This window comes from Eptesicus fuscus, chromosome 4 (genome assembly GCF_027574615.1).
Source record: "Eptesicus fuscus isolate TK198812 chromosome 4, DD_ASM_mEF_20220401, whole genome shotgun sequence".
In the NCBI taxonomy this organism is placed as follows: Eukaryota; Metazoa; Chordata; class Mammalia; order Chiroptera; family Vespertilionidae; genus Eptesicus; species Eptesicus fuscus.
In genome coordinates this window covers 73,460,481-73,483,506 of record NC_072476.1, presented here as the reverse complement: position 1 = coordinate 73,483,506, position 23,026 = coordinate 73,460,481, and the positions used below count along the sequence as shown (strand labels likewise).

Sequence of the window (23,026 nt, the reverse complement as noted above, 5' to 3'; positions counted from 1 at the left end):
TATTATTTAAGGGTTTTCGGGGAAAGGTTAGATTTTAAAAATCTGAAAATGTTGGAGATGAAAAAGTTCTTAGAAAACAAATAATTATCTCAACCAATCCAAGTCATGATCTTACCTCTCCTGATTGCTTCCCCAACACAGAAACTATAGGTTAGGTATCCAGGCAACATAATCATCAATGCTCTCAACCTTGTACACAGAAAGCCTGTTTCTGAACCTTATTATGATTTTTCTCCTGATTCCTCTTTTCTTTTCTCCCTAACATCATTTCCTTCCTTAACTAACCTAGCTCCTGTACTACATCAGTTCAACTGGTCTCTATCTTACTTAGCTTCTTACTTCCTCTATCCCTGTCCTACACAAGGCCCTAAATCCTAGATTAATCCTTCTCCCCATTCACAGCTGAGTTTTTTAGTACAACAAAAATGAAACCACTGAACAGACTGCTACGATGATCAAATCTCAGGTGGGCTCAACACTGCTCAAACATCCTTTTGGTCTTCTGGTAAATGAAAAAGATTTGATTACATATGGTTAAGGACTGCCCACAAGTTTATGGGTAATGGAGCAAAAAGTTAAATGGAGTTCATACCTGCTGCCTGTTTTTATTTCAAGTAGAAGCCCAAATCATCTTTTGAAGTTACCAACACTGAGCCAACAATGCTATATGTACTTCATGACCCAGATTACTGAATACTGTTCATAATCCCACAGAAGCAGTTTACAAACTAAGAATTATTTAAATGAATACACCATAAAATTCTGTCCATTTCAACATTAGACAATCTAAAATTCGTTGTTTTGTTTTGTTTTTACTCGGTTCATCATATAATAGATCTGATTTTATAGTGCTTTATTCAAGTTAACATGGGTTTGGTACAGTAAACTTCAAGGATACAGCAGTCTAAACAATATGCACATTATTACAGATAACTTTAACACACAGTATCACAGAGGCTTACCTCTTTTAGAACCCTGAAGAAAAACTGATGTTTTTGTTTTAAAGGAAATACATCTAGCTCAAAACAAAGCAAAAACAAAACAAAACTTGGTGCTTAATTTTCACATAATGTTTAGGAAATATTCCCTAATATTCTCACTACACAACTAAGACATGTAACCAAGGGCCGCCAGTATCGTATCAACTGGAAAAACAGCAGCCTCTGAACCACAGGCTAGCCACTCTCTTTCCTTTCAGGCCCACTCCAACTCTGCACTTCCAGCTGTGGCCCATACACTTGCTCTGGCAAACTCAGGTGGGTTTGCTTGCCCAGATCAATTAAAATTATTTTCTTACCTCTCATTGGCAGCAGTAGTGGCCTTCCTATCTGACTTCAATACATATTTACTAAGCAAATGAATAAATAATTCATGACTGAACAAAAATTTGTACGGTGGGGGTTGGGGTTGGGTGGAGTGATTGAACAGAAGAGAAAAAAAAAGAGAAATTACTCATGGACCTGGCAACAGTATGGTGATTGATGGGTGAGGGTGGGGATTTGGTGGATGAGGGTATAGGGGGGGGATAAATGGTGATGGGAAATAAACAAAAGGAAGCACTGCCACAGATGAAAGACATGTAAAGTTCTGCTGCTAGATGAAAAGCAATAGGCTGTCTTTCAACAGGCAGAGATAGAGGGGAAGGCCCTCTAAAAATAAAGAATATGCTAAACATAAGCCAGAAAGCATGCTGAGAATGGCAAGTAGTTAGATTTACCAAGAGAATTAAGAGAAGTGTGCGAAGATAAGTAGTGGAAAGGATGCTAGGAAAATAAACTGAGGACAGAACATTAAAGGCCAAGAAAACAGTATGGTTTTACGAACCAATGTCACTCCAATAAATTCAATTAAAAAGGTAAAGAATACAAACTAAGAGTCGGGACTTTGATACTCAAGTAGGATTCAATTTAAGGAAAGAGACTTTCAAGGCTATGTTTTAAGACAATTTAACCAACAGTGTGTAGGATGTATTAATAGGAAGAACTGAAAGGAGACAAGCTGAGAAACTCTTATGATAAATATCTTATGCGTACTTCTTTTAATATACTTATCATGACAATACAACATATATACATATATACATATATATATATATTATTGATTTTTTACAGAGAGGAAGGGAGAGGGATAGAGAGTTGGAAACATCAATGAGAGAGAAACATCCATCAGCTGCCTCCTGCATGCCCCCTACTGGGGATGTGCCCGCAACTAAGGTACATGCCCTTGACTGGAATCGAACCTGGATCCCTTGAGTCCGAAGGCCAACGCTCTATCCACTGAGCCAAACCGGTTAGGGCATTTGTCTTCATCTTTCTATCCTACCAGGCTCAGACTCCAGGGAAGCATAATCCATTTTTTCCAAACATATAAAAAGTAGGGATGTGTCAAAAGATCTCTGATGTCTCTCCTAACTAATAACTTATGTGTCTACACTTCAAGAAGTAATTTACAAAGAGGTAGTATCATCAGAAATTAATTTATAATTGTTTTTTAAAACTCAGAATGTTTTATGACAACACACCTACCATTTATTGCTGGATTAACTTGCACCAGGTATTATGCTCAGCATTCTACAATATTATCTCATTTATTCTTCAAAATGACCCAATGAGGCAAGTTTTTTTTTTTTCTTATATTTTTACTAGAGGCCCGGGGCATGGATTCGTTCACTGGGTGGGGGGACGAGGGGGGCTCTCAGCCCAGCCTGTGCCCTCTCACAGTCCGGGACCCCTCGGGGGATGTCCGCCTTCCTGCTTAAGCCTGATTCCCTCCGGCCTAAGCTGGCAGTCAGACATCCCTCTTGTAGTCCGGGGCTCTCACAGTCCGGGACCCCTCGCTCCTTACTGCCCGCCTGCAGTGGAGGTGGGAGAGGCTCCCACCACCACCACTGTGCTCGCCAGCCGTTAGCCCGACTTCTGGCTAAGTGGTGCTCCCCCTTGGGAGTGCACTGACCATCAAGGGGCAGCTCCTGCATTGAGCGTCTGCCCCCTGGTGGTCAGTGCGCATCATAGAGACCAGTTGTTTCACTGTTCAGTCGATTTGCATATTAGGGTTTTATTATATAGAATAAGATTGATTTTTAGAGAAAGAGAGAAACATCAATATGGGAGAAACATTGACTGGCTGCCTCCTGCACACCACCTGCTGGGGATTGAGCCTGCAACCGGGGCATGCAACCTGACCAGGAACTGAACTCACAACCTTTCAGTGCAGGGGACGATGCTCAACCAACCAAGCACAACGGCAGGGCGGAGGCAGGCATTCCTAAACACATTCTCACAATGAGCCTTGGGTGTGGAGAGGTTAAGTGGGTTACCCAAGTTCACCCAGCCAGAATGTGGCAGTCAGGCTCTACCCCTAACCAATCTGTCTAGCGAGGGATTTCACCTGGTGGTCAGTTTCCCAGGTCAGGAAATCCATGATGCATCTGATTAAACAATTATCATAGAATGTATCAACCTTAGGAGTTAGATTTTTAAGTCTTGCAATGTCCATCCGGCCAGTGTGCTCAGTTGTTTGAGAGTCGTCCCATGCACCAAGAGGTCACCACTGGTTTGATTCCAGTTCAGGACATGTGCTCGGGTTTTGGGCTCAATCCCCAATAGGGGGCATGAAGGAAGCACCTTGATGGATGTTTCTCTCTCTCTCCCACTCTCTTCCACTCTCTCTCTAAAGTCAATAAAAACATATTAAAAAATATTTTGCAGTACCTTCTCTTCAGACTTTAGATGCCTGTTCTAATCACTATGATCCATTTTCTTCAGCATTGTTAAATGGTTACTACACAATAAATACAAAGCTGATTGTTTTAAAGTTAAAAAATAAAAGAGAAACATAAAAACTGACAAAGTAAAATGCCTACCAAATATTTATTGGAGAAATTACTATAAAATGCAGCTAAGGGGGGAAAAATGAATCCACTAAATTGCATTAGTTGTTTCATTATCCATTACTGCAGGACAGAGACGAAGGAAACCTTGAAATTCAGATGATACTAGACTTGACATGAACCATGAGCAGTCCCCTATATACTAGTAAAATGGTGTAGACAATGTATACAATCTTGATTTGCATCCTTGATTCCCAAATGCCAATCAAAAACAGTACAGAAAAAAAAAAAAAAGTGGATTTACAGAAAAAAAAAAAAGTGGATTCTCTTAGTTCAAACCTGTGTTGTCAAGGATCGCCTGTACTCTTGTACAAAGGAGGAAGGAACTGAGGCCCAGAGAGATGAATTACCTTAGAAGTCAGGCAGCTAGAAACAGCAAAGCCAGGGTTCAAACCTATGGTGTGTCTATTTGGCTTGAATTGGGGAACTACACTGACTTCGCATAACTACTGTGAATTTAAGAATCCGAGTTAGTCCATCAGGAATATCAGGAGCCGATCCAACCTTGAAAGCACTGGCTCTCGTATGTGTAAAAGATTTTAGACTCAAATTCCTTATTAGTGCCACTTACTATTTTATCAATCACAGCGGAACAAAAAGTCAAAATTTATTGACTTTTGCTCTGCTTCTATTCGTTTCTGAATGGGATTCTTCCCCGATCACTATACTGATATCACTCCTCATCAAGCCTCCAATAACCTCTCACCTTCCTAATTCAGTGGATTATTTTCATTCTCACCCCCCTTTATCTTGACAGGCCAGACAAACTGACCACTTTCTGCTGCTTCCAAGTTCCTCTCCTTCCTTGGCCAACACTCTCTCCCAATTCTACTTCTTAGTAGTTTCCCGCACCCCCCTCAGTTTTCTTTCAGCAACTGAACCCTCTCCTCCGCACAAACCATAAATGTAGTCCCCAGCCCCTCAACAATGCAACCTGGCACTTTTTAAATAAATGAAATTTACTAAATGAATTTGTTACCAATTCATATTTATAAAAGTCTTTGTGCATTTATGTTTTATGGAATCTTTAACATTTTAATCCACAATACTTTACTAAACTATAACCTCCATGAGGGTGGGGTGTATTTGTTTGTTTTTGTGCCCCATAACATACCACAGACATTCGATGTTTATTGAATAAATGAAAGCTACCTTTTGTGTAGCCTAAAACTAACATTTCATTGGTGGAAGTAGTAACTAAAGTGACATTCTTTTTTCAAAAACAAAGTATATGCTAAGTCACAAACTTTCTGGCCCAAAGAATGGGTTGGGCTAGATGAGTAGATCCCTCCTACAGAGCAGATATATCTGGTATAAAGTCTCACATAGCAGCTCTAAAATTCAACGAGTCTAATAATTATGGTATGATGTCTCTAGCAAATGATCAGCTTTTCCCTGATTCTTTTTAAATCATCACACCTTTTCCTTAATAAATTCAACCCTCAGTAATTTCATTGTTGTCGGAAAGAATTGTGAAATGCCTTTACTATCAATGAAGCATACCAAATTTAGAATTTAATTTCAGGCTTAGATATACAAAGGATCAGAAGCCTAACGACCTGTAAAAAGAAAATCACCTTAAATACAATCGTGCAACTTCTTTTTTCAATTCAGAATTTTAAAAAATCTTAGAAATGAAAAGAAACATGAAGGTGTTGTTTACTTCCTTACCTAACCAACAGTCCTTTCTACAGAATCCTTACTATTTTTTGAACATCTGCCCTAATACTCAATCCTCTTATGTTCTCGTTACCTTTAAAAAGTAAATCTTTTTGCATTTTTAGGCAGATGACTGAACATAACACACATAAGACTTTAAAAGGGTTACGTAGGTAGTAGCTAATGGATAAAAATGTTAGATTTTTTTCTTTTCAATTTCTCAATCACTGGTAAAACAATGCTCAAAATTTCAAGCTATGATAAAGATAAAAAAAAAAAACACACCAAGATCACTTACAAACTCAATTAAATACAACAGTACCAATTCTATAAACCTCTCTGATGTGTGTATTAGGAGAATCAATGTAAAATGTGTTTGACTCAGCGGTGAACTTGCCGGACAGAACAATCTCATTCCCCATCCACCTAGCATAGGTCCAATCAGGGCACCTTCCATCTGTAGAAGACAATCTTTGCTTACTTAAATTCCCTAAAACATGACTCATCTCTCAATGTGCAAGGTCCCTTTCACCTCCATAATTCTTCCCACAGAACAAACATGTCATTAATGAGAGGCATAACATTTCTTCGAAGGATGGTACATGACATGAATCACTTTGTTTGTAGAAGAATTAGTGGAAGAGTCTTCACCGAATCAGAAAAGTTTACAGTAATTTAATTAGGAGGGTAACATTAAAATTTTACTCTCAAAAGCACCTACTTGTAAAATATTTTGTTTTCTCCAAATCAGTTAAGCCCTATGTTTGATGCATATTGTACCTTTATTAAAGAAATGATGCTATTTATAATGATTCGAATCCTATTTCAGAGGTCAGGCTATTTCAGAACTTTTTAGAATCTTAAGTCCACAGGTAAAGCATTTTACGTTATAATTACTCATGCAGCAGGATAATGTTGCTACTCCTAGAAGATATTTCCAAATTCCCTAAGCCAATCCTCATCATAAATTCAAAGAGAGTAGTACAATGTGTCAGCTACAAGCTTTCTGTGAAAGACTGTGATGTTTCATCTTTGTTTGCACAGAAGTCTTCACAAATGGACTTCCCAGGTTCCTCTCACCATCTCATTTCCTTGTCCTCTCCCCCTTACCCTCCACTAAAACACACACACACAACAACAACTTAGCCTGGTACATATTAGTCACTAAAAATATTTCCTCTTGTAGGAGGAAAACAAAATACTGTTTGCAAATATAACCTGTACATCTTACGTGCAGTAAATAAATCTGTGCCAGCAGAGGATACACTCATCAAACCTAGATCCATTTTGGTGAATTCCTTCCAGGGCCCCAATACGTGTATTATGCAACAGCCACCATTCCAGATTTTAATCCCTGTCTGTGATGCTGTGGTAAAACACAAATGGCAGGACTATAATCCGCTAGGACCTTACGTACATTTACGACATAAATTAAAACAAGAATTACCAAATTCTCAGGAACCCTGAAAATGACAAACGGTGTGACAGTTCGGAATCATAACTACAACTTCTCCTTTCTGGTAGCCCAATGCCCTAAAAAAAAAAAAACCCTCACACGTGAGCATTTCAATTGAGCTTTTGCAAGGATCTCCCTAAGCGGGGGGGAGGGGCAGGCATCAGGTGGCTATCCTAAAATCTACTCCTCGTAAGGGACCCGTCCCAATTTCCAGAAGCTGAAAAGCGAGTTCGATGCTTCATCATTTCTCCCAAAGGATAATAACGGGAGTGAGTGTATGCAGATCCCAGGGCCACAAAACAATCCATCGGATCTCCCGGGGCCCAGGCCTCGAAAAATTGCATCCGGGCAGCTCAGCATTAGAACAACATTGCAATGGGCTGCATTCTAGAAGTGAGTCTATACGATACCTAGTCCGGCAGCGGTTCAGGGTCCGGGAGGTGGTCAGCGCACCCCCGGAGGCCACCTCCGTGGGTGCACAGCGCCGATAGCTTTAAGCTCCACACCTGCCCAGGTCGGGCTCTCCCCAAGCCGAGGCTTCCCGCGAGCGGAGAGGCTCCAGGTGGGGAGCCTGGAGGGGAGGGGGCTCAGCAGGCACAGCCGGGACCGGAACGCATCCGGGGCGAGCGAAGGAAGGAGAAGGAGGCATCCCCGCCCCCCCCCCACAAAATGGTGGCGCCGACGCACCTGGGGCGCCACACGCCCCCTCCTCTCCCCGCGCCCCCCTCCCCCGGGGCCCGCCCCGCCGCGGGCAGCAGGACGCGCGTCCCGGGCCCCGGAGGCCGGCGTGGGCCTGCGCCAGGCCGAGCCCGCCCAGGACGGACGGCCGGCGTCGCGGTGTGCGGGGGCGCGGGGCCGGCGGGGGCCAGACGGGGCGGCCTCGGCCTCAGCCCGCGGCCCCCGCCGGGCACGGGCGGCACACTCACCTCGGACGCGCCCGCGGAGCCCGGGGGAGGAGGCGGAGCCGCGGGAATGAATGGAGCCGGAGCCTGCTCGCCGGCCACCCCCGGCCGGGCCCTGGCCGCGGCGCTCGCGGCTGCCAGGGAGGGCGCGGCCGCCTCCCCTTCGCCCGGGACGCCCGGCTCCTGGTCGGCGGGTCGGCCGCAGCCCACCGAGCCCTCCGCGGGCGTGACGCACTCGCGCCGCAGCGCCTCGAGCCTTCGCTGCCGCGCGGCGCCGCGCCCACCGCCAATCCCCCCGCCCGCCCGCCCGCCCGCGCCGCGCGGCCCCTCCTCGGCGCCGGGGACGCCGCCCGGCCTCCCTCCGGGCCTGGCCGCGGGCAGGTGCGGGCTCGGGCTGCCGGGGGGGGGGGGCGCCACGCGGCCCCCGCCTCGCCCCCGCTCCCCGCCCGGCCGCCGTCCCGGGGCTGACCGCGACGCCCCACCCCAGGGCGATGGCTCGGTGTTAGAGAGTGACCTTGGCTTAGAGACAAAAATAGGTGCGGTGAGCGGCGGGGACTGGGCGCTGGGTATGCGTACCCCTTTCATGTCAGCCGGTGCGGAGCCCCGGGAGCGCCCCCCAGCCCCGCGCCGCCCTCCGGAGATTTGCCCGGGATGGGCGGGACCATCCCGGCCTCGGGTCCGGGATGCGGCCTTCAGCGCGCCACCGCCTCCCTAACCCGCTGCCACCCCGGAGGGTGCACGGGGCGGGGAGCGGAGCGCTCCGTTCACAGGCTGGGCAAGCCCGAGAGCCTCGACTTCCATCTCGAGAAAACGAGGACCCACCACATTCCTGTGTCCACCTTTCCTCTTCCACCATCGAGTCCAGGCAAACTAACCCGCACCCGGGAGGACGCCGGCCCCACCTCCCTTCCCTCCCCTTTCTCCAAGCCTCCTCGCCAGCCTGAGCGCCCAAGGCCCTTTGCTAAGGACACCCCATAAGCTCTTCAGGATGTAAAGCATGGTGGATTTCTTAGAAGGAATGCATGTCATAGGTTTAAATATGGTTTTTTTTTTATCATGTTCCTTCTTATATGTATCAAAACTCATACTGAACAGTGAGTTCTGGGTTGCAAAAGAGGCTTTATTTTTAGCACCTGTATGTAGTTTTTGGCCACAAATTACAAAAACAAACACAAGTGCTATGGGTTTACATATGTTTAATTAATAAATGCATTGAGGAAGAGTATTGTATGTAAGAATTTTAAGACGTCCTTTCCTAGTGCATAAACTCTGGGAAATAAACAGCTCCTCCAGCAAACTGAAATTGCTCCTTTCATGCCTAAGAAATAGTTAGCAATCACAATACCAACCTTTTACGAATTTGCCTCAGACAATACTTGTTGATGGAGGTTTATTTGACTCAGATATTTTTTAAAAAATCCAATAGGCTTTTCTGCCTCCAGTTACTCATCAGAATTAATCTCAGGTGTTACAGGATGCGGCTTTACACGTTAAAGAAAGAAAAACCATGTACTTCCCTCTTTGAGGTACATTAAATCTTGCTTGTGTGTTTACCCGTACTCAGAATCCATGAGCTCTTAGTGGACAAAGAACTAAAAAAAAAAAAAAAGTCTTTATCGGATTGATACATGCTGTAAATCATGACCAAAAAGTTTTGCAGAAAGTTGTTAAACTTAAAAGTAAAAAGAAGGGGGAAAAAAAGGCGAAGTGAGAGGCAACAAGCTTTTATTTGAAATCAAAGAATAGCTACTCCAGAAGAACTGATTCAGGGAGAAACCCAAATAGTGTTTCAATTATGGGGTGAAGAAGGCAAAGGGTTTTTATGAGAAAAGGAAGAGAAATAATTACATGAATAGAAAGAAGGAATTTCTATTTGTGCTAAAAAGCTGTCATTCTTTAGCTGTACATGGCTGTTTACTGATTCTGAAAAATGTCTTTAATTATCAGTCCGCACAGTCAGGAGGTCTGCTTTCTTGTTATTTGCAAACCATTGTTTGGGATACAATGTTGCTTTAGGCCCAGTTCAAACATTCCAAAGGTTCAAGGAGTTAGAGATGCAACGCATTTCCTCTGGAATGGCTGCCCCCCCCCGCTCCTTTTTGAAATGGACCCATTAATGCCAATTTCTCACAGAGTAAAAGATTATTGCTTGGCTTTGTTTCATATGCTTGCTTTATTATTTTGTTAGCTTACAAGTAGAAGGAAACATGTTAAGAGTTCTTCTTGCATTTTTTAAATATATGTTTTAAGGAGATTGGGACCATCTTAAGAGAAGCTTGCCACAACACTAGATTTTGGAGGTCGCTGGTACAAATGACCCAGAAGAAAGCCCTTAAATTGCAATGGAAAGAGGAATTCCTAATGGCTAAATAAGGGCTGTTTTTGACTGCTAACACATTACCAAGCACTTTGTTAACTTCTTTGTGGAAGTTAATTTCATTTAATCTTTATAACCATCCTTCGAGGTACTTACTGATGTTATCCCCGGTTTACCTAAGAGGAGACGGAGGCACACAGAGAAACTAAGCAATTTGCCCGCAGCCACATGGCTAATAGCCTGGCAGTTGGCTCAGGGCACACTCCCTTACCCGGTATACAACGCCACCTTTCCTGGGCACAAAACCGCCTGCCATATGATTGAATTGTACTTTCAAAGTCCCAAAACATACTAAATACCCAGTGTCTTCATGTTGAAAAGATTTCTTACATTTAGTATTATTTTCCTGGACATGAAGAGAGAATTAAACTCTAAGAAAGAAAACTTGTAAGACTTCCTTTGATCTATATTAAGCAAAATTGTATAATCTGTTAGTTTTTGAAAACTAAAACAAAAACAACAACAACAAACCTTTCACGTTTGTTTGTTGGTTTAATCCTCACCCGAGGATATTTTTTTCTATTGACTTTTAGAGAGAGTAGGAGGGAAGGAGGAGAGAGAGAGAAAAAAAAAAACATCTAAGTGAGAGAGACACATTGATTGGTTGCCTCCCGCATGTGCCCCCACCTGGGCAGGGATGAACCTGCAATGGAGCCCTTGACCAGGAATTGAACCCCTTCGATCTGTGGGCCAACGCTCTAACCACTGAGCAAACGTGAGGGCACTTTTCACATCAGTTAAGGGTAATTGCTCTCCAAGGTGTTTTTTAGGTTCCGGAGCAGTTAGAAGTTTTATTTAGTGAATGGAAGAAACACATTTCCTTCGTTGACCCTCCATTATACTTAAAAGGGTAGAACTAGGATCCAATATATACAGAATATGTTTTAAATTCGTAAAATCACAGTGAGAAAATTTTAATGACTGAGGCAGCCCAGGTACTTCTAACTAGATCTGAAATATTAGCCAGTTAGTTAACTAATTAGCTAATAATGTCAGCCGTAGCAATGGAGAAATGAGAAGGCAATCTTTTTGACTTGCACTAGAAGAAGAAAAGGGACTCTGTGTCCTAGAATGCTTTATTTCTTCCTCTGGGAAGTAAAATGTCATAGAAATGCTTTGGGGATTAAAAGCAGTATTAGCGGGGTTTTCTTTGTCTGCAGATTTCTGTGTGATACTACGCACTAAGAATTGGACCCAAAAAAACAAGAGAAATAACAGGTTTGAGAAGCCAGTTACATTTGTTTCCTCTGGTTTGGTTTGGTTTGGTTTCCTATGAGGTAGAAGTTTAAGGACACAGTATTCAGTAAGTTTAGTTTGGGTTTAAGAGAAATAGCATTGTATTTTTCATATTACTAATGAAAAATAACATACATATTACATCGATGGCAGATACAGCAAGTTGCCTAGTCAATGTCCACTCTACCCTGTTTGACAGACCCAAATTTGCTCAGGGTGGCAATGTGCTGAGTTAAAACTGTTTCCTCCCAGGTTCCTCTTGCAAATGGGGTAGCCAGCCATAAGATCATTTTGGCCAAGGAGATATATGACTTCCAAGAAAGCTTAAGGAGACGCTTGGCTATCCCTTTGCTTTTTGCCGCTTGTACTGTTTTCGTTCTTTCTGCCTGGAAGGAAGACTTAAGTTTGGGATCAGCCATCTTGTGACCATGAGCTGATAATGAGAATGAAGTCCATGTAGTATGAAGCATACCAGAGCCAAGATTAGGAACCTGGGACAACCATGACTTTACGTAGCTGCCACATCAGTTCCAGGCTGCCTCCCTCTAGTCCTCTCCGTTACATGCTATCAAATGCAGCCCTAACTAAAATTCAAAGTTAAACACTGTCTCCTTGAGATAGCTAGTGCATATACTCTTGTAATATACTATACTCTAAAAGTGGTTATAATTCTTTGATTATTCTGCTGTCTTAAGTAACTGCACTTCGCAGAAATCAGTGCTCTCTGTGACTTGCCTCCTAGTATTTGGTGAAGAAAACACAGCAATTCCTGACTCTGAAAAGAGTATCTTATATTTAGTCATATAGTGCATTTGATTGTACACATTTCACATATCCCCTCAGTAAGTCTCTGATATCATTGTGAGGAAGGATGATAAGTAGCAGTAGTCATCTAGAAACAAGTTACTGGCCAGAGTTATCACCAAGTACATAAAGAATACACAGAAAAGTATAATTCTGTTTTTCATGTTTAATGAAAAACAAATAGGAGAATCAGGTTGTAGATAGGAATTCTAAAATTAGAATAAATCGTATGTACTGTATAGAAAGCAACCTGCCAAGACACATCAAAAGTGATGAAAATGTGAATATGTTACCCACAATACTACTACTGGGAATTTTCTTAGGAAGAAGAAAAAAGTTATGTGTGTGAGAATGGCACTGAAGCATTTTTTTAAAGAAAGCCAAAATGTATAAATTCTATGAATGTCTAATAGGTATGAGTAACCAAAGAAATAAAACATTTTTGCATATCTTATTGCAGGCAGTCAGAGGTGTTCTTTTTTCATTGCTAATAGCAACTGGCCAGACTTACTGAAACAGCTACACACTCTCTCATAGGTTGGCACGGGACACCCATCCAGAGGCAGTGTATCACTGTTGTCACTGCTGCTGGATTAGATTTATTAAACATTTATATGCCAGACATTGTACTAAATATTTTACTTGTTACCTGCTTTAATCCTCACAGTATCTATCTGAGGTAAATACTATGTCCTCATTCCAAAGATGAGCAAACTAAGGTTTAAAGAGGTGAAGAAATTGACCCAAAGTGGTGGAGCAGGAATTTGACCATTGTTTTGAATTACTCTAGACTTTAGAAACTGGTCTACAGACTTAACTTTACTGCTTCTCAACTAATATATAACCAGCTTCGCAGACATCTTTTGAAATGTTGGTTATGCCAGGCACTATGCTAGTTAGACCCTGTGATGTGATAATGGGAAGAATGGGACAGGCAGAGATAACAAGAAACGAGGCTATGGACTCGAGAACAATGGCTTACTGGCAAAACTGAGAAGACAACTAGGGCTTTTCAGCAGTGTGTGGAGGGTCAAGAAATGAGGCTGGAGAAGCTAGAGAAACAGGCAGCACCTGTTTCTAAAAGTTATTCTTTTAAGAAAGTACTGATCAGCCATGGTAAGGAGTATGGGCTCAATCCCAAACGCAATGGAGAGCCACTTAAGGAGGTTACGTTTCAGAGTGGCATGACCACATTTGCATATCAGCAAATTTTCTCAGGCTGCCATGTGGAAAATGAATTGAGGAAAAATAAGACTGGAGGCAGCGAGCCAATTATGGAACTGATTAATGAATCTAGGTGAGAGATGACAATCTGGTCTAGAGGTCACAGTGAGGATGAAGAGAAATAAATAAATTCTAAAGCTCAAAGGTGGAAGTAGAATCATCGGGATTTGGCAAAATGTGCAATGTGTTGGAGAAGGCAAGCAAGACTCATTTCTGGCTTGAACCACGGGGTAGATGGCGGTGCTGCTCACTGAAATAAGAATCACTACAGAATGAGGACTTGGGAGGTAAAATCATGAATTCCATTTTGACTATTTTGAGCTGTATGTGCTGGGAGACACCCACGTGGGGACATCTGAAGTAGTGAGATGTTTACAAATTGGAGTTCAAGGGAGCTATCTAGATTGAAGATTTATTTTTTATTTTTTTAATATATTTTATTGATTTTTTACAGAGAGGAAGGGAGAGGGATAGAGAGTTAGAAACATCGATGAGAGAGAAACATCGATCAGCTGCCTCCTGCACACCCCCCACTGGGGATGTGCCCGCAACCAAGGTATACGCCCTTGACCGGAATCAAACCTGGGACCCTTGGATGAAGATGCGTGGCAAACTTAAAAACAACTTGCAGAAAGATTAAACGTTGCTCAGCAAACAATTTCCGATCGTTTACAAGCAATGGGAAAGATTTTAAAGGAAGGAAAATGGGTGCCACATCAACTGAACGAAAGACAAATGGAAAACCGAAAAGTCATCAGTAAAATGTTGCTTCAACGGCACGAAAGAAAGTCTTTTTTGCATCGAATTGTGACTGGTGATGAAAAGTGGATTTATTTTGAGAATCCCAAATGCACAAAATCATGGGTTGATCCAGGTCAACCATCAACATCGACTGCAAGGCCAAATCACTTCGGAAAGAAGACAATGCTCTGAGTTTGGTGGGATCAGGAAGGTGTGGTATATTATGAGCTTCTAAAACCAGGTGAAACCGTTAATACTGATCGCTACCGACAACAAATAATTTGAACCACACTTTGATCGTAAAATGACCAGAATGTGCCAGAAGACACCGTGAAGTAATTTTGCTTCATGATAACACACCATCACACACTTCAAAACCAGTTAAAAGATCTTGCCTGGGAAGTATTAACCCACCCACTGTGTTCACCAGACCTTGCTCCTTCAGATTACCACTTGTTCCAATCGATGGCACACGCACTTTCTGAGCAGCACTTCAAAACGTATGAAGAAGTGGAAATTGAGTCTCTGAATGGTTTGCCTCAAAACAAGAAAAGTTCTATTGGGACAGTATCCACAAATTACCTGAAACATGGGGGAAATGTGTAGCTATCGATGGACATTACTTTGAATAAAGCACTTTTGATGTTTCTCTTGAAATTATCGTGTTTTCTTTGATTACAAAAATCCGCATTATTAACCAGTCCACCTAGTATTTCATTACTAGAGGCCCGGTACACTGGATTCATGCACTAATGAAGGGCATGGCCTGCAGGGATCAGCCCGCCATGGGAGCGCCGCTCATCCCAGTCAGCCGAGCGGTCCTCTCACTGTGGAAGCGCACTGACCACCAGGGGGCAGCTCCTGTGTTGAGTGTCTGCCCCCTGGTGGTCAGTGCATGTCATAGCGACTGGTCAACTGGTCGTTCTGGTTGTTCCGCTGTTCTGTCGCTGAGCTTTTATTATATAAGAGTGTTTGTAGTGGGAAACATTGGTGGTGTGGAAAGGACAGAGAAGCCTGACTAGATAGTTAAATAAATATTGGTACATCCATACAGTAGAATGTTGTGTAGTCTTTAAGTCACATTTCTGAACAATATTTAATGACATGGGGAAATGTTAAGTAGAAAATACATCTATTTAAAAAGTATGATCCCACTTTTGCTTTAAAAATTATGCTTAATTGTGCAGATACATTCAGAGAATATAGAGACCATAAGGAAATATATTGAAATGTTAACACCAGAAGTTGGAAAATGGATTAGAAAGAGGCAAGACAGGGTAGTAGAAAAAATGGATAGTAATTTTGTATTTTGTTTATAATATTTTTCTCATTTTCTATGATGAACATATGGTCATTTCATAACAAAAATAATGGTGTTTTATAAAAAAATATACTTCTTTATTGATTTAAGAGAGGAAGGGAGAGGGAGAGAGAGATAGAAACATCAATGATGAGAGAGAATCATTGATCGGCTGCCTCCTGCATGCCCCACACTGGGGATTGAGCCTGCAACCCGGGCATGTGCCCCTGGCCAGAATCAAACCCGGAACCCTTCAGTCCACAGGCCAAAACTCTATTCACTGAGCCAAACTAGCCAGAGGGGAGTGTTTTTTTGGTTAATAAATTTATGGCATATAACCCATTATATGCAGTGATTAAGGATTATACTTATGGGAACTAGATAACAACATGGAAAAATATGTGTGCTAGAACATTAAGTTATAACACATTATATTACTTTTCAGAAAGAATCAGGTTAAGAAATGGAAATAAGAACTATCAAAGCTAAACAAAGCCACACACTGGTTAAAATGGGTAGAGACAGATATTAAGTAACTACCACAGTAGGGGAAAGAACTGAGCTCAATTCTGATTTGTGCAGTGGAGACTGGGTGTGGTAAAAGTAGATTGAGGGAATGGGGCAGGGGAACAACAGGAGGGGATTTGAGCAGAATTAGGAAAGCGAAAAGTTGCAAAGAGCAGGTAAGAGGGTTGGTTTAATGTCTGCCAACTGGAATTAACAGTTGGGTTTCCACCTTCCCACGGAGACTGGGAGACAGAGTCCCTATTCCTCAAAGGAATGGCCTTCAGGCCCTTGAGAGACACTTCTGGGTTGTCAGCGATACTGACTCACTTTAAAGGGACAGAGGAAGAATTTACAATTGTGAGTTTTTTAAAATAAAAATGGGAGGGGTCAAGAGCCTTCGGTCTGGTGTTGCTGGAACATACGGCAATCATTTTGGCAGCCTTGAGCTTTTCCAGACAGGAACATAAGGAGGCTAGGTCCTCCCAGGGCCTCAGGTTGCTAGAAGCCATGCTAGAGTTTTGCCAGGCCTCTCAGTGAAGGGGATTCTGCCATTCTCAGGGCCAACATGTCCAAGTTCAAGCAGTGGAAAGGGAAACAGGAGATGCTGAGTAGGCCCTCTTCCTGCACAGCTGCGTGAAGACCGCTGCCTCTGTAGGCTCCTAATAAAGGGGTGCCTGTACTTCAATCCTTGCCTGCTGCCTGGACGGAGTCAATTCATGGAGGAAGGGAGGGCCTGGTAACACGTGCCACGGTGTCCCTGTTGCTGGTCTCTACACCCAGACGAACCTTGCCCCAGGCCACCCACCGATGGGGACCACAAGAAAAGGCTGAGATCCTGCCTGGGCTCTGTGCCCACGTCAAGCACCATAGCTCTAGGCTGCATGAGCCAGAGGGAGGGGCACCTTTTTCTAATCTGTCTATTTAACCAAACCAAGTGCCCTTCTGCGCTAAGGTGTCCTAACCGCGTTAGGTAAGGGATCTTTAACACTGGAAAGCAGATCCAGCTTAATTTGAGATCATTCTTTCTGGGGCCCTATAAGAAGACATAACACATTTTAAATGAAAATTGTACACAGTGCTTCCACTTGTGTTTACTAAAGACAGAGAGGCATGCCCCGCCAGCGTGGCTCGGTAGTTGACGTCGACCTATGAACCAGGAGGTCACAGTTTGATTCCTGGTCAGGGCACATGCCTGGGTTTCAGGCTCAGACCTCCGTAGGGGGGCGCGTGCAGGAGGCAACCAATCAATGATTGTCTCTCATCATTGATGTTTCGATCTCTCCCTCTCCCTTCCTGATATTGATAAAGATATATTTAAAAAATAAAGATAGAGAGGCATTGTAGATACACACACATATCCTCATCCTCATTCACCCTCCTATGCACCAGTCCAACACCCCCAACCCTACCGCCAGCTTCATTTGCTGATTTAGAAAAATACCACAAAGCTGAAGGCAGCAACATTACCCATTGGCTTTCTTCATGTCCGCTTAGTTACCTGAACAAGGGATTTGATTAACAGCTAAATTCTGTCCCGCAGATAATGCTAGAATTAAAAATGCTTTCAAAGTAAAAATAAGCATATGGAAGCAATAGACGTTGTAATGAAGAAAACAAACATAAAGCAGACTCCTTTATGTCACCTTCAAAACCAAAAATCAAACAAACAAACAAAATTCTGTGAAACTCTAAATACTCCAGCTCCACTAGGATAACTAGATTTTTTAAAAAAAGATCAAGATTTCTTTTATATTAAAAAAGAGATCAAGATTTCTTTAATATTGAAAAAGAACAAAAAAAGAGATGAACTTTCAATCCACATCCGGCTTTGAAAGGCATGTCCTGCCCAAGGCTTAGAAGAGGGACAGTCTTCTGCCTCCCCCACATCAGGCTGAAACAATGCACAATGTCTCTCGATTTTACAGCCTGGCCTTGGTTTGAAAATGCTACAGTGGAACTGATTAGAGCTGGGGTGGGGGTGGGGGATGGGTGGAATGAGGTCTTCCGTGTGGTGCAGGCTCCCTGTGCCCTCCCTACTGCAGCCCTTCTCCAGCTTCAGAGTTGTTTTTTTTAAATCCTTTTTTTTTTTTTTTTAATGCAGAGTCCTGACACTCTTCCTTCTGAAGATTCCAATCCAGGAGATCTAGAATGGGACCAAAGAATCTGCATTTTGAATCAGCACCAAAGGTGCTATCTTTATCAAAACTCTTGATAAACAGTGAGATTATTAATGAACACAACTGAGAAACTGAGGTGAGACAACAAAGAGTGTCATACAGCTATGGCAAAATAAAGGCATTGAAACTTGTGATTTTTAATTTTATATTAAGGTTTAACATTTGCAGCAAAGTTCATATGGTCTCTAATAGTAATCGCACAGTTCAATGAATTTTTAATGAGTAGACACCTAGATAACCACCACCCAAATCAAGATATGGAACATTTCCAAAACACCAGCAGGCTCCCTCATTCCTCCTCCCTCTTGATACCTCTCCCCAGAGGTAACCGTTATTCTGACATCATTGATTTGCCTGTTTTTGAATTTCATGTAAATGAAATAATATAGTGTGAACTCTTTTGTGTCTGGCCTCCTTCGCTTAACATTGTGTCTGAGACTTATCATGTTGTTGAGCATAGAAGTAGGTTCTTTTTTATTTCTGTGTAGTATTGAATTGTATAAAAATGCCATGATTTTTTTGCCCCTTCTCCTATTGATGGACATCAATCATTTTAAGATTCTTTGATATTTCCATATAAATTTTAGCATCATCATGTCCATATCTGCAAGAAAGGAAGTTAGCTGAATTCTTGATAGTGATTACATTGACTCTGTAGATCAGTTTGGGAGGTATTGCCATCTTAACAATATTAAGTCTTCGAATACATATCATTAAATTGCCTATTTCTCCACTCATTTCTGTTAAGTTTTGCTTCTTTGTACTTTGGGAGTCAGTTTTAGGGAAACATATGTGCATATTTATTATATCTAAGTGATCCTTTTATAATTATAAAATGTCCTGTTTATCCCCAGTAACTTTCTTTGTATCAAAGTCTACTTTGATATTAGTATAGCCACTCCAGTTCTCTTTTGCTGTTTGCATGGTATATCTTTTTCCATCCTTTTAATTTCAACCCATTTATGTGTTTGAGGAACAAAATCTTTTAATATGCTTATTGGCCACCTGAATATCTTTTTTTCTGTGCCTGTTCAAGTCTTTGCCTATTTTTAAAATTTTTGTCTTTTTCTTGTTCATTTGTAGTTCTTTATATGTTCTGGGTACAAGTTCTTTGTAGGATATATTATGGTAAATGTCTTTTCCTAATCTGTAGATTCTCTTTTTACACTTTTTAAAAGTATATATTTTATTGATTTTAGAGAGGAAGGGAGGAGAGAGAGATAGAAGCATCAATGATGAGAGAGAATCATTGATTGGCTGCCTCCTGCACGCCCCCTACTGGGGATCAAGCCCGCAACCCAGGCATGTGCCCTTGCCTGGAATCAAACCTGGGACCCTTCAGTCCGCAGGCTGACGCTCTATCCATTGAGCCAAACCAACCAGGGTTCTTTTTACACTTTTAATAGTGCTAGTAAATAATAAGTGAAGTTCAATTTATGAAAGTTTTCTTTCATTTATTTTCATTTTTCTTTTGTGTACTGTTTAAGAAATCTTTGCTTACTTGCAGTGTTTTGTTTTGTTACACAACTTTATTATGGCAATGACTGACTAATATATTACACACTGCCAACTTGTTCTCTAAAGTAGTTGTACTCATATTCAAATCAGCAGTATTTTAGCATTCCATTGCTCCTTATTCCCCCCTTGTCACACTTTTAAGCTTTTTACAGGCTGATAAATATAAAATGTGTTGTTACTGTGATTTGAATGTGCATTTTTCTAATTACATGAGACTGAGAATATTTTCATATTTATTGGCCTTTTGGATTTATGCTTCTATTTATTGACTGTTCATTTCTTACAAATAAATATTCTTCTACGTGTTTGAAAGATCCCAGAACAAGTTTAAAAAGAAGAGCAAGGTGCAAGACAGTGAATATAGGGATAAGCACACGTGTGTATGCTTACATATATGTAATACACCCATATCTATATGTTTTTATCGGCATAAGTTATTTTTTGAAAAGAACATGAAACAATAAAGTTGGAAGAATTATGTAAAAGACAGTTATAGTGAACTGTAAAGCCAAAATTACAAAATTCATTATAATTTGTCAAACATATTGAGGGAAATTTTTTTTACTGAAATAAGCATTAAGCTCTTGACTTGTGTGTGTGATGAGGGGGAGTGGAGGAATGGTGGGTGGGGATGTTTAAAGATTGCTAGAATTCTGGTGGAAATAAGAGGAACTCAGAGAGTCAGTCAGATGGCCAAATGAGATCAGTCTCAAGTGGATTCATATGAAGTCTTTGATCTCTGCCTGGTAAAGGGTTTCAAAGGAAATGCCCTTGGGCATAAGTCAATGGACTAAATCAGTAAAACTTCAACCCGGAGTGCGCTGGCATCACCTGAGAAGCTTTAAAATAAGGGCCTAAGCTCCATCTCAGACCAATTGAACCAAAGTATCTGGAAGTGGCTCTGGGAACTGTGGTGTTTTCTTAATGAGAATATAATTGACATATAATAGTAGATTAGTTTCAGGTATACAACATAATGATTCAATATTTGTATATATTGGGAAGTAATCACCACAATAACTCTAGTTAACATCCATCACCATACATAGTTACACTTTTTTTTTTCTTGTTATGAGAACTTTTAAGGTCTGCTCTCTTAGCATCTTTCAAATATATGATGCATGGGAACTATATTTAATGAACAAAATTCCTCTGGTGATTCTTACTGGCGGACAAGAATAAAATCCCATAAAGTAGATGCTGATATGGATCCGTTTTTTTAAATGTAAATGTGATGAAATTAGGGAAAAGCTGATTTATGATAAGTGACATCAACAGAGACAAAAGGAAAGTGTAGCTTTGAATGGTTTGTATCACAAAATATGGTTATTTTGAACAATTTTCATTCCAAAAGCATTTATTGAGACACTATGACATGTAAAACCTTATCCTAGAATTGTGAGATTTCTTTTTACTCGCTAGAGAAATGGCTCTTAGCCTCAAAGTTGTCACTGTCCAGTTGAGAGACATAAATAGCAAATAACAGAACAAGACAGAAAGAAATGCCAAGGGAACCCTGAGAAGGTGGCTGGAGAGACCAGGAATAGGAGGCTTTTACAGAGAAACCAGGGTTTGCGCTCAGGGTTTGGGGTGAGGGCAGACTCCAGGTTTTGAAAGAGGAGCAAAGCCTTAGCAGTGAAAGTGCATGTAATTCATTTTCTCCTGGGTCACTGCAGCGATCGCCTGGCTGATCTCCAGCCTGTACCCACCACCCCGCTCCTGCAGCCCAGGCCTCTCGCCAGCACCTCCCACCACATACGTCTGCCACAGTTCTCTTATTTTCATAGAACACGGGCATTTCGCTGAGATTTTAAAATTTATTAAGCTGTATCTACATAAATATTCCCTAAAATTTTATGAGATTTTTTTTATTACAAAATCAATATATGCTTTTGTATCAAACTCAAAAAAGAGTATAAAACAGGAAGTGAAAGACCCCCTCTAATCCAAACCCCACAGGTAAGCACTGTTAATTGTTGGGGTAGATATCCATTTCTGTCTGTCTGTCTCTCTATTTGCTTCTCTCTGCATCTAGTACATGTGTATAATACATATATACATACATGTCTGTTATAGTCTTTATATTTATACACATACCAGACTGTTTATATGTACATACATGTATATTTATGTGCATACATATATATATGTGCTTATACACACATTTGTGAGTATAGTAAACTAAGCAATTGTTTGTATATATTTACATATATATTTGACATATTTATAGAGAATTTATCTAAATGTCTCTAAACAGAGTGTGTCTATTTCTCTACACATGTGCATTTAGGTTTGTATGCATGTGGGCATGTGTGTTTACTCTCAAATGTGTGTGGATTTTTTAATTCAAAAATTAAGTGCTCCTTTTGCTGACTGCCCATCACATACCAAGTCAGGTCCAAGCTCTTGGCACGTTGTCCCACGTCCTTTGTGGCCAGTTCACTGCCTATCTCCATCTCCAGTCTCCTCCTCCATTTCTTTGGCCACTTTTCAGAAGGATCTATAGCGGGAGAGCAAAAGGAAGAGTGCCGGGGTCCTTATAGCAGTTATTTTCAAGATTAATATGTTGGCATGACTTGTTATGGTGATAATGATAAGACCATAGGGAAAGCAGTGTGAGAGCAAGACAGTGAACATGCAGAGAGGAAGTCAGTGCCTGTGTTATGTGCTCCCTCACCCACTCCCAAGAGACAAGACCCTGCTCATCGCAGACTGATACGGGGCCCTGACACTGCTGCAGCCACACTGAAGGCTTTCTAAATGGCTCATTGTTCCTCACCGGGCCCAGCTGGTTCACATTTATGTGCTTTCGCGCATTTTCATTCTTCAAGCTGGAACGCCCTTCACCGCCACAGTTCACCAGGCCAACTCTAATCACCTTTCAAAACTCAGCATGTGTGAGGTTGTTTTTTTATATGCAACTAGAGGCCTGGTGCACGAAATTCATGCACAGGTAGGGTCCCTAGGCCTGGCCGGCAATCAGGGCACATGGGGGCCTTCTGGCTGTTGACCGGGGCCTTCCTTCCCCTGCCTGCCAGGTGCTGGCTGGGGCCTTCCTTTGTTTTGCACTGCCCCCTGGTGGTCAGCGCACGTCATAGTGAGTGGTCGAACTCCCTGTCAGTTGAACTCCCGAGGGGACAATTTGCATATTAGCCTTTTATTATATAGGATGATTTAGAAATAAGGCTACCACAGGATAAAACAAGCAAACAGTGCCTACCATGGATGTGATTAAC

General features: G+C 41.9%; 1 protein-coding gene and 1 non-coding gene across 2 annotated transcripts in view; both read right to left on the bottom strand.

Annotated features, from left to right (window-relative positions):
* Window positions 1-7,976, bottom strand: part of FAM169A (family with sequence similarity 169 member A) — a 47,328-nt gene extending 39,352 nt beyond the window's left edge. Inside the window, exon 1 of the mRNA XM_054715172.1 lies at window positions 7,931-7,976. The gene's annotated coding sequence lies outside the window, so the exon portion shown is untranslated. The remainder of the gene's footprint in view (window positions 1-7,930) is intronic.
* A 985-nt stretch (window positions 7,977-8,961) lies between these two features.
* Window positions 8,962-9,086, bottom strand: LOC129148902 (small nucleolar RNA SNORA40). The gene has a single exon (XR_008555933.1). It is a non-coding gene; the product is annotated as a small nucleolar RNA SNORA40 (small nucleolar RNA).
* Window positions 9,087-23,026: the final 13,940 nt, after the last annotated feature.